The following is a 9,172-nucleotide window of genomic DNA, read 5'->3' as shown; positions in this document are numbered from 1 at the left end:
ATTTTGGGGATTCGTCTGATTGAGGAGTTGGGAACTCAGTTACATAAGATAGAATTCACTCTTTCCTCGAAGTATGAGCAAATAGATAAATTGCTCCTGTAAGAGTTGATTCCGAGTCTTGAACAATATGACGTGGCACCCTTTCCTGACCCGATAGGGGTTTAGTCATAGTGGATGATCTATTGTTCATTGGAGGATTCAGTGGTACTTAGAGAGTTAGATGTAACTACAGGGGTAAAACGATAATTTGGTTCAACTGTACTTACACGCGATTTGTGAAGTGTCATCGTACTGTTAATTGGTTATATCCAATGGACACAAAAATATATCTGTAGTACGAAGAGTGCAGTTGTCGGTCTTTAGCCGAGTGTTCGACAGTTAACGGATGGTGGATAATGTGATTAAAAAGTCCAGTCAATTATTCACGTACCGTTGGAGTTTCAAGCTACAACTCTATAAGGTTCCCTTGGTAGCTCAATGGATTCAAATTGAGAATTAGTTTTTGGGTTAATTTGAAATGTTCAAATTAACGAGAGGGAATTTGATTATATATGATATAATTCAATTAATTCAATTATATATGATATAATTGATATAATGTATTTGATGCGTTATTGTTTGATTGGAGGAATTAATATTTGAACATGATTCAAATATATTTTCTATGAATAAAATTCATAATTATTAAATTTAATATAAATATAATTTACATTAAATGCTATAAAAATAAAGAAAAATAAATGTGGTTTATGTATTGTATATGATGCAATATTAAAACTATAGGTTATAAATATAACATGTTAAGTTAGTTATCATATTTATTTATATTTATTAATTATTTGATAATTAAAAATCTTTTTCACAATAACCATCCTTAGTGGGTAGTTATACGGTTTTATGGCAAAGTGGAATAAAATGACAACAGTTTTCTAATGTTTCAACGAGATATCAGGCACACTATTGAGTTACTACACGATAACATCGAGAGACTATACGATAACTTTCTTATCTACACGATTGAGTATCCAGTCTATGCGATAGACTTTCATCTTTTACACGATATTGTTCTCGTTTACTCCATCATTTTCCTCCTACACTCTAAACTTTCCCTCTAACCAAAATAAGACAGAGCCCACCGCTCATGGAGTCTTATACCGAGAATACCAAGGTAATCTTGTGGTAATGTCTAGTTTGTTTGAGGATCGAGTTACTGCTCGTTACTGTTCGAAGGAGATCAAGTTCTTGCTCGTTGCATTCGTGTTTGATCGAGGGATATACTTGAAAAAGGCTTCTTTAAAGGTATAGTCTCTTAAACCTTTGTATTTAATTCAAAGCATGTTGTAATTTATGTTTTAATGCATAAATTGTTAAGTATGACTGTAAATGTATGTGTTCATTCACAATAGAATTTGGACGATCCGCTTTCGCTCAAAGGTCCTCTGTAATTAAAGTTCCTTCAAATGGGTCCACATATATCACCATGAATTCGTTATAAAAATATAGGTGATTCAGTCTCCACTTTAACCGATGATGGTCTAATCATCAAGTTTTCTTGAGAGTAAGCATCACATGATAATTCATTAGACTGGAGAATCTTCTAACTCTTCAATAGGTGTCCATTTGAATTCCAATAATTATTCTCATTATTAGATGACATAATTTGTCATGTCAAATTATAAATATGTTTGGATTCATGAACTTCAGGATCATTGTTGCATATGTTTCAATTACTCGTATATGAGTATAATGTTGGGGTTGATGCCCTAAAGTCTCATGTCCTGTAGTTTGTAAACAGTTTATACGAACGCTTGTATTGTATAATATTGATATTTACTTCATATCTTGTTTTTGCTCAGTTGTATGGTTTATTTGCTTTACCACAAACCAATAAACATAAAATCCCTGGTTATCTATAAGTAACTTAAGCATGTATGTGGTGACATACAAGTGGATCATGTCTTGAGTGATAACCAAAATGATCTGTAGTATATGGATATAAGAGGGAAACCTTATCCTCGTAATGCTATGGATGTGGCCCGCTTTGTGGAATGGTCACAAGTGTTGTGACTTGTCACAAATGGTCCGATCCTGATCATTCGTGTAGGGGACATGTGAACAGGGGCGTCCTATATAGAGAGTTTGTATAAGACCTGACCACGAAGTGTTAACGTCTCATTATATAACACCGGTCATGACCATAGGTAACATGACCTCAATCCTGAGTGAGTTGGGAACTCCTGCCATTGAGGGCGGTCATTTGATTTGTATGGGTGCGAGTGGCCAGCTAGGCGATTCAAACCTACCATTTTTAGGATTCGTCTGATTTGGGAGTTGGGAACTCAGCTACACAAAATGGAATTCACTCATTCCCTGAAGCAGGGGTGAGTAGATAGATAGTTCCCTTAAGGGCCGATTCTAGGGCTTGAACGATGTGGCGCCATACACCTTCTCTTGGCTCGAGAGGTGTTTACACATAGTTGGACTATGTCGTATTGTTCATTAAAGGAATCGGTAATACTTAAAGGGTGAGATGTAACTATAGGGGTAAAACGGTAAATTGGCCCAGCTGTACTTACAAGCATCTGTGAAGGGTCATCGTACTCATGATTGGTTATATCCGATGGACACATAAATATATATGTGGTAAGAAGAGTTCAGCTGTTGGTCTTTAGTGGAATGCCTAGCAGTTAACGAATGGTGGATCTCGTGACTAGAGAGTTTAGTCAGCTATTCACGTACCATTGGAGCTTCGAGCTACGAGTCCATTAGGTCCCCTAGGTAGCTTGGATAAAGTCGAGAATCAGTGTTTGGGTCAGTTTGAAATGTTCAAATTGACAAAAGGGAGTTCGATTATGTATGATATAATTGGACTGGTTAATTATATATGATATAATTGACTAAATGTATGAGATATATTATTTTGGAGGAAATTAGATATAAATATGATTTATATCGAATGGAGGAGAAATTACTATAGTAGATATGTAATATCAAACTATAGGGTAATAATATAATATGATTATATTTATTAATTATTAAATTGATTAATTATATGATAATTGGCCAAAAGCCTCTATTCAGTCATGCGTTAGTGGGAGAATCTGAAGTCGGTTATTGTAACCGAAGAATAAAATGAAAATTTGTTTCATTTTATAAAAAGGTTCAAAAATTCGCAATTGGTGTGAAAACGTAAACGATCGCCTAGCTTGAGAGCCTATAAGATAGTAGCTCATTGTCTAAACGATCGCACACCAGCGCCCCTCCCTAAACGATTGCATAACGTGCCGCGTTTTCTAAACGATTGTCTACCTTTTATTAAACGATTGCTTAGTAAAACCTACACGATCGTGTAGCTTCTTCTAAATGATAAGCACCCTTGCTATATGATAGCTCTTTCTCTCCCACTTGCTTTTCGTCTACACGATCTGTCTTTTCTCCTACCTCTACCTCCAATTGGTGGTGTCGTCCCCGCTGTTTACTTGTTCGTGCTTGTTCGAGTTGCTGCCGTTTGTGTAGAAGATTGTACTGCTGCATCCGACTGGTTTGTTGGGCGATAGAGTTCGCTTAGAGGTGCTTCCGCTGCTTCTGAGTTTGATGTTTGAAGAGAGTCTTCAACTGGTATGAGAACTCTTTCCCTTGTATTTTGCTTATCAAAGTATGCTGTTGATTAGTGTTAATTTGTATAACGATCTGTTAGAATGTGTATGTTGTATTTCGATCACAATGAAACTGGAATGATTTGAATACGCTCATGGATGCTCTTTGTACAGAGTTCCTACAATTGGTATCAGAGCCAGGTTCTGATATTCCAATTTCATTGTTGTAACGAATTACATATACGTTCTTGGTGGGTGCATATCTGCTCTGTTTAATCGTTAAATTGCGATGGATATACGGATTAATGGATGTTAGCCTCGGTTTGATTTAATGTTTTTACATTTTCAGTTGTTTGTAAAGGCCCCTACATTTTTGGGCATTAATAATTATTATCAAGTCTGTAATTCAAAGTCTGTTTGAGTCTTGAGTCGTTTGTGAAGAAGATCGGAGCAAGGTTGCAATTCTCTGAGGAAGAGACGATCATGGGTTGATCAGGTCATGTAGACGATGGGGTAAGCGATCACTGAGTATCGGGTCGTGTAGACGATGGGATGCTCATGTATCGTTTAACGCACGCGCGCACTAGACGATCGTTTAGCTCAACAAGCTTCATCGCTTAGTAACTGACTAAACGATCGCTCAGCAACGTACGGTAAATTGTTTACCTTTCGTTAAGCGATTGCCTAGACGATTAGGCTTCGCAGCCTCCTCGTCGTCTAAGCGATTGTTTAGCTTTTGCACCTATCGTCTAGTGCGCGCTGGGCGATCGTCTACCTTCAGCGTTTTCTACACGGTGGAGTCTTCCTGGGTGTTCAAGACCCGGTTCGCCTATGAACCGGTTCACTCGATGAAAAATGTAATAGTTAGGGTTATTTCATTTTGGTTTTTTGTAAAGGCTCATCCTGGTCCATTAATCCTTAGTTTAATACATGCGATGTATGTTTTTTATATGTCATATGGCATGCACATATAGTAAATCCCACCTTAGGTTATGCATTGGTCATACATCGTCTCTTTATTGTAAATGTTATAATTTAGAGAAGCATGATTTAATTATGTATGAGCATGCTCGTGCATGATATAATATAAGAGTTATATTTATGTATGCATAAAAACCATTGACATGCATCATCTTTATATTATAATTGTTATAATATAAGGGTGAATGGAAAATATGTTTGCTTGATTATTATGCGTATATATAAAAGTTATGTATAGTAATGACTAGACATTGCACGAAGCATGACACATAGGTTACTTTATAAATGTTATAAACACCTTTGTCATGCGCAATAGTTTTTTAGTTGTTTCTTTTTAAAAGTTAATGAGAAATTAGAACTAAAAGAAATAAGAAAGACATGCATGCTCACTTAGGTTTAATTAATGTTTTAAAATGTTTAAAACTTTGATCACATAGACCTAAGATCATGGTTTTAATATGATTAGCAACCCTAAGGCTTTAATCTTTTTCATCAGTTTAATAGGATTAAATTGACTAATAAAAGGTTAAAGTGTAGCAAATCTATCTATAAAGGACCTTTTGTCTATTGGGGTTTGTGCTCTAAAGTCTCGTGTCCAGTAGTTTGTAAACAAATTTGTACAAACACTTCTGATATATAATATAAATGATATTTACTTCACTACTTGACTTTGCACATTTAGATATTTTTCATTTTACCACAAACTAATAAACTTAATATCCCTAGTTGTCTTTATGTAACTTAAGCATGTATGTAGTGACATACAAGTGGATCATGTCTTAAATGACAACAAAAATAGTTTGTAGTATATGGATATAGGAGGAAAACCTTATCCTGTAACACTACTGATGCGGCCCGCTTTGTGGAATTGTTACAAATGTTGTGACTTGTCACAAATGGTTTGATCCTGATCATTCGTGTAGTGGACATGCGAGCGGGGGCGTCCTATACAAAGAGTTTGTATAAGACTTGACCTTGAAGTATTAATGTCTTGTCATATAGCACCGTTCATGGCTGAGACTTCACTTCACTAGGATGACCATAGGTAACTGATGACTGGCATAAATGCCAGTTATTATAAGCCTTTTATTTAGAATCGTGAGGGCTAATAAGTAGAAAATGCAGCGATAATACTTAGAATTTGTGAAAAAATGAGTTTTGCGTCAATTAGCACCTAAATCCTCACTGACCCCAATATTATGTGTTACTCCATGCCAAAGTGTCTATTTTTGTAGCTATCGCAGGAATCAAACGCATACGTTTGAAATAAGCAATCGCAGACAAACGCATGCGCTGATGCCAGGCGATCATAAAGACAAACACATGCGCTGAAAGTTGGATCGCTTATGTCCATCGCATGAAAGTTGCGGTGATCAATTGGTAATTGCGGCCACGAAGTGACAACCATAATAGAAGAACGATCGCAAAATGGGTAGAACGCGTTAATGCTTCAGCTGAATCAAGCTCAGACGCATACCTTGAGAGTATCAATAAGATAAGACGATGTGACATTGCCCATACCGCGACAAAAGCAGCAGTGAGCCATAACGCAATCATGAGAGCTGTCAGTGTTTAACTTCTATAAATAGCCTTTTGGACCTTCATTTTAAGACATCTGAACTTCTGCCTCAAGGTAGAGGTTTGCGATCACAGATGAAAGCATGATTGAGATTTTCAGTGAGAATTCTCCATATCCACAAACCAGACCGAGTGATGACCGGAGATTTCGCCGGAGATAGAGCTCGAGAGAGACATCTCCACCATTCATCTATGGCACCACTGGCAACCTTGACGCATGGCTCTTTCATTTCTCTTCCGATCTCTGTATTGTATTACATTTTGGCTTAAGACATATTTTGTAATCAATGCATATCTTGATTCTTTCAATGCTATCTTCTTCATCATCTTTATCTTTATCATTGCTTATCTTCGGCGTTTATTTATCAAAGGCGATCGCATACTTAATCGTGTAGCCTAGAGATTGGACACATGTAACAATACATTGAGAGGTGTGCGTTGTGCGAGTATAGTGAGTTAATTCTCTTTCCTTGGTAAATGGGTGTAGCAACGCTTGTCTATGGGTTGTTGCATTGCTTGTCTATAAGTTAAATAGCCGTGTCTAACTGCCTGAGAAGGTAAGAGATGAAACGCACTAAAGCAAAGTATGCATTGCTTCTAGAGATAGGCACAATCTTATGTTCGACCCAACCATGCACTATAGAGATATAGTCATGCGACTAACCACCGAGAGGTGTGCGATGCATTAATGTGACGAGCTGGGATTACTCGGACGATTTAAGATAATAAACATTACTATTGTTAATGGTTGTTGTGTATCTATCTATTCTCATCGCAAATCTTACATTGCTCAATCTGATTAGTTAAAAGTAAGAGTAATGTGTAATCCATTCTTCTTTTTATTTTTAGTCATCGCTCAAATGCATTGCTTCACGAGCATTATTGAGTGACAAGTTCCTGTGTTTGACCTTGGATTATCCGAGAAACTTGCGTTTGCGTTGTACTTGGCGCGAGCATAAGAAAACTTGTGATAGGAACCCCTGGTCATTGCATACTAGATTAACGCATTTTCATTCTGACGCATGACCTCAGACGCATGGGCGTAAACACATAACTTAAGCCATGTCTAACGCATGGTTGCATGTACACACACAATTGCGTTCACCCCAATTTTCCTTAACAAGTTTTTGGCGCCGTTGTTGGGTACTTAGCAGCTAATGTTTTGTGAAGTTTTTTGTTTTAGCAGGCACCCTTTCAATCTTAGGCGTATTGTAGATTGTACGACCAAGCTGCAAACAATATTTGAAGTATAGATGCGTCGAAAGTCAAATATTGACCCTGAGATAGAAAGGTTATTTGTTGTATAAGCTGGAAGCAGTTTTAGGTGCATGTCAACCATCATGCGTCCAATAATTGCTGGAAGCTCCGATGGTCAGGGCGAGCCCCTTGACCCAAGCAGTTGAGAGCCATCTTCTGCATGAGAGACTTCTTGTGGTGACAACACTCCAAATTCTCCAGGGACGTCTTATACTCCATCTTTACGTTGCTTTCTTAGTTTAGTTTATTATTTTTATTCATTGTTATTTTGGAAATGCGGCTGCTTCCTTGATTGTGGTGCGTTTGCTCCTTGTAGATGCGATAATAACTCTCCTCAGTGTGTAGTACAACGGAAGAATCCTCCACATTCTTCAACGCATGGCTTCAATTGCATGAACTCCAACGCATTGTCGCATGTTCTTCTACTTAAGGTTCTTTTCTTGTTATCTTTTATGCATTATCCATGTGGAATTCTCCTTGTCTGATTGCGGTCCTTCGCGATGCATCTATGATGGTACAAGTAATTCACCGCATCCTCTAACTAGTATCGCAAGGGTCTCCATACTTTTAATAGCTTCTTCAAATTGTGAAAGTCTATAGTTTTATTGTGTGCAAACCCTTGCTCAAACATTTGTTATCACATTCCCGCTGAGTTTGTTTTTCGTTTGCAATGAGAACGCTGCCACCCTCTAAGTTTGGGGGTGGCAGCGGTCTCGAAAATTGCGTTCATCACATTGCAATCATTTCCTTAAAAAAAATGAAAATAATAACTCCACTGTCAACGTAATGGGGAAATCCATGTTGATAAGAGTTAAGTTGTGAAAGGCATTTATCTGTAGTTGGATGTCCGCATGACAGTCGTGGGGGCAAGCCAAAACGAAGGTAAGTCATCAGGATCAATGCATGAGCGTAACTTCTCTGTCAGACGCAAGCCAAACAAAACAAAACATGAGTTAAGTTGAATATGGAACGCAACTGAAGTTGGATGCCCGCATGACATACGTGGGGGTAAGCCAAAATGAAGAGTGTAACCAGGTTCAACGCCGCATTCGAATAAGTAATTGCATAATCTGGAATTGTTTTAAACGAACGCATTCTCAAGAGCTGAACGCAAAGTTGCGGTGAATGAATAAAAAGTTTTTTAGCAAAGGCTTGCCAAATTTAACTTAGAAAAGATTTCTTTGGAGAAGCAGTCGAACTGGAGGAGAGCATTGTGTCCATAGTTAGAGGCATGAGTAAATTATATTCTAAGAAGATGGTCATCGCAAAGAGACGCCGGAAGGTGAGTTAAGATTTCTTGAGTATAACGTATGTTTGAGGACAAGTATGATTCTAAGTTTGGGGGTGTAATGACTGACAGAAATGCCAGTTATTATAAGCCTTTTATTTAGAATCATGATGGCTAATAAGTAGAAAATGCGGTGATAATACTTAGAGTTTGCAAAAAATTGAGTTTTGTATCGATTAGCACCTAAATCCTCATTGACCCCAATATTATGCATTACTCCATGCCAAAATGTCTATTTTTGTAGCTATCGCAGGAATCAAACTCATGCGTTTGAAATAAGCAATCGCAAATAAACGCTGCGCTGAAGCCAGGCGATCATAAAGATAAATGCATGCGCTGAAAGTTGGATCACATGCGTCTATTGCATTAAAGTTTCGGTGATCAAGCGAATACGGTGATCAATTGGGAATTGCAGCCACGAAGTGACAACCATAATAGAAGAACGATCGCAAGATGGGTAGAACGCATTGAT

This window comes from Benincasa hispida, chromosome 1 (assembly GCF_009727055.1).
Source record: "Benincasa hispida cultivar B227 chromosome 1, ASM972705v1, whole genome shotgun sequence".
NCBI lineage: Eukaryota > Viridiplantae > Streptophyta > Magnoliopsida > Cucurbitales > Cucurbitaceae > Benincasa > Benincasa hispida.
This window is presented reverse-complemented; position numbering follows the sequence as displayed.